We start from the raw sequence: 3,709 nt of genomic DNA on the forward strand, positions 1-3,709 counted from the left end.
TTTGCTCAAAAGGACTTTTACATTATTAAAATTTTCATTTTCATTTTGATCTGAAAAAGAGATTATATAAATTTACTGAAGGGCTCTAAATAGTTACCAATTGTTTTCTTTAAAGCCACCAAAATCAACAAACAACAAACAAAGTGCCAAAAATCATAAGCAAATATATCAATAGCAAAGAGGAAAATGTAGAAACACATATAAATAAAAATATTCATAAAAAATAATTGCAACATACTAGAGAATTTTGGCAAGGTTATGTAAATGAAAGTTTGAAATTGAGCAAAACAAAATAAAGCACTCAGGAAAAGAGTGTATAAGATGCCAAGGCTATTATCTAATGAAAAGAAAGAAAATTATTAAATAAATTGAGAAACTTAAAAAAAGTATGTAAACATTAGTATAAAAATAAATAATTAACATATATGAAATATAGTTATTTGTGATTGGTTTAAAACTAGCTTTTATATATATATATATATAATAAGTCAAGAGATATTCTTTTAAGCGTCTATTTTCATAATCTCATAATTTTCATCATCACATATTTATGTGAACATAAGAGGCGTGAGGAAATGATTTGAGACTCTTGATCTGCCTCATTTTTACTTCCATTTCCTCTCTGCAATTTTGTCTATTTCTATTTTGTTTTTCTGAATATAAATTGAAGTTAGTTTTTCTTCAACCAATTTTATTTCTCCCAGAAAAAGAATCATAATAAGAACGCTCAACATTTTTTCTATTTTCTTCAATTTGACTAGATGAGAATTTTTAATTCTTTAGATTAATTTACTTTCTTCGTTCAGATAACGAAAATATATAAACTACGAGACTTTGTCAAATTTGTGTGCAAATAGATTAATAATCTTCAATATTTTCTTGATCAAAAAAACCTATGTTCTATTTTCTGAAAGTTTGTCGCAGTCCCTTCAATGGACCATTTAAACGTTAACCTCAAACCGCGATGTAAAGCAGATGTGAATACTGTTTTTTCATATAAAAGTGAGACTGTAAATGATGCTTGAAATCTTCAATTAAGTTTCCAGTGATGAAGATAAAATCAAAATAATTAAAAATAAAAATAAAGTGAAGAGTACCAGAGTATAATATGGCAATGTTACAATTTCAGTCAGAACTCTAAGTGGATTGCGAATAGATTAGACGATTAGATGTGGTTTTTGATTGTAATGAAGTAGAAGACTGCATGGCACCGATGTATCTAATTTCGACAGTTAATATAATATCTTATCCCCCATCGGGAAAAAAATTGCATCTGATTCCGATAGGAGAATCCCTAAACTCTACATGCAGCACAAATTATTTGTAGCCATAACATAGCAACACATTCATTTCCAGGCACGGTCATACCTCTTTAAGGGAGTTGAGGCTCATCAGGAGGAACAAATAACTTGCCCTCAAGTTTCAGACACCTTGCCCACCACTGACTAGGATGCTGATTATTGCTGTCTTTTACTAAAAGCTTAGCAGAGGGAAGCAAGTGCCATGGTGTTCTCTCCTGGGCTACTTCAAAACAAAACAGGTACTTCATGCGCTCATAAAGGGGCTGACCGTTCTGATTGTATAGTACCCCCATCTTCTCGAAACAACGGATGTAAGAGCAACAAATGGGATCATTCTTCCCCACATATATGTTGGGTATCCAAGCACTAACCCTAATAAAATCATTATATAAACCATGCAATATGGCATCATCTATCATCTTATAATCAAACGCATTAGGCTTACAAAAATCATGGGAGCGCCAAAAATCACGGACGGTTGTTAAAGCTCTTCCAAGCATTTCAAAGAATTTCACCTCGGGAAATATTGGTGAAAAAAGGGAGGACTGAAGAGATGTGCTTCTATTTTATCTCTCTTTTCTCTATCCATTTTTCTTGCAGCTGCTATTGCAATGGCGGCTCCCAACGAGTGGCCAACAATCCAGATATTCTGAGATCCATGCCTCTCAGCACTCCTCTGCGAGTATTGTAAGCCAATATCCACTCCACTGATGGAAGCATGGCGTGCATTGATTGCTTTCCATGTGTTTTTGATATCCTTTTTCAGAGCACTAATTCCTTCAGAAATGATACCTTTGAATGCAACAACTTCTGAAGGAATTTGAAGTTCCTCCGCATCTGTCATGCTTCTACTTTGCCCTGCCCACTTGAAAACAGCCCCAAATACTCTCACTACTGCCTTGTATTTTCTCTGTTTTTCTTTCATATATCTCAAATTTGAGTAGATTGCACCATTCGTTCACCATTTCATTGCTTCTGTCAAATTGGTATACAACATTTACAAGGCAAGCAGCGGTGCGTCCCCTGTCGTTGGAATCTCTCCTATCATTTCTACATTGATCTAACATACGTATAAAGAGATCAAATTTTCACAATCCATTATGATTATAATGATTGGCTTCTGGATTAGATTGTATTGAAAAAATTTACCATCAACATTTCGAATTATACTAGGGAAGAGGACCCAGTAGTTGTGCACCCTAACTTTTGCAGTTCTCAAAATCGTATGTGGAAATTTCAAATCACTCTCATTTTTTTGATAGTAGCTTACTTGGCAAGTCTCCTGGTTATAACTAAGGTTTGAGAGCCACATCATCAAATATGATGCCACATCAACATAAAATAGCCCAAAAAAAAGTGAGACCAATCATAGTGCATTGGAGACCCTATACTTGTGCAGCTGATGTGGCATCACACTATTGGTTGGCTTTTGGAAAAAGGGACACTTTTCATTCTCTTATGGGTAATCATCATTAACAAAAACAACTTTAAAGTCACATCCATTGGTACAATCTTGTATGTTGGATATTAAATCAACAAGTATGGGTATTAAGTTAACAACTACTGTCACAACTATTGGAACGCGCACAACTACTGGGTCCTCTCCCCTAGACTACACAACACAATCTAATCCAGAAACCAATCACTAACACAAATATTATAAATTATTTAGAACTTTTCTACTAGAAATATAATACCATTAGAATTACAGATATTTAAGATAGAAGAATACAAATGTTTCTACTAAACACAATGCTAAATTTAGCAGCAGAAGTTAAGTAAAAACATTTATAATTATGTGCTGGTCTAGATACATCAGCTTTATTGAAATTATAGTAGAGATCCTCCATAAACTTATTTTTCATTTTAGCAACTTCTTCTATTTCACAAAACTATCACGAAACAAATTGTAGAGGGACATTTATAAAACAATTTACAAAATGAAACTGTCAGTATTCTATCAAGTTTTTTTGTCAGGCTTGCGACAGATTTCAGCTAGAGACTAATAAAAATATGAGAGAAACTTAATAGACAACGGAAACGAACACTAAAAAGACAAAAGGAAGAGAAATATAGAGTTTAATTTGAATAAATTCCTAGGCAAATATTACCAGTTGGGATTGGCGAGGTCATAAATCTCACTAATATGGTTGATGTTGTGATCAGCCATTACAACAAAACTTTGACTACAAAAGTTGCTGAGAGGGGATTTTCCGCAAGGTGGGGAGTGTTTTCATGAAACACACGCTTTAATGATTGCGGATTTTATCTTCAACTTGAAGAATTATTGGAATGCTGAGCTGAGACGATGTGAGTTAAATCCACTCTACTTTCTTTCTTGTCATAAATGAAGAATTTAGTCAAATCTACTTTACTTTCTTTCTTCTCACAGCATTATGAACGAAGCT

General features: G+C 33.5%; 1 pseudogene; it reads right to left on the reverse strand.

The window, feature by feature from the left end:
- Window positions 1–1,372: 1,372 nt before the first annotated feature.
- LOC149555271 (GDSL esterase/lipase At4g10955-like) lies at window positions 1,373–3,471 on the reverse strand (annotated as a pseudogene).
- Between the last annotated feature and the right edge of the window lie 238 nt (window positions 3,472–3,709).

This window comes from Cupressus sempervirens, chromosome 5 (assembly GCF_028749045.1).
Source record: "Cupressus sempervirens isolate cs-2001-9-10 chromosome 5, ASM2874904v1, whole genome shotgun sequence".
Classification (NCBI taxonomy): Eukaryota; Viridiplantae; Streptophyta; class Pinopsida; order Cupressales; family Cupressaceae; genus Cupressus; species Cupressus sempervirens.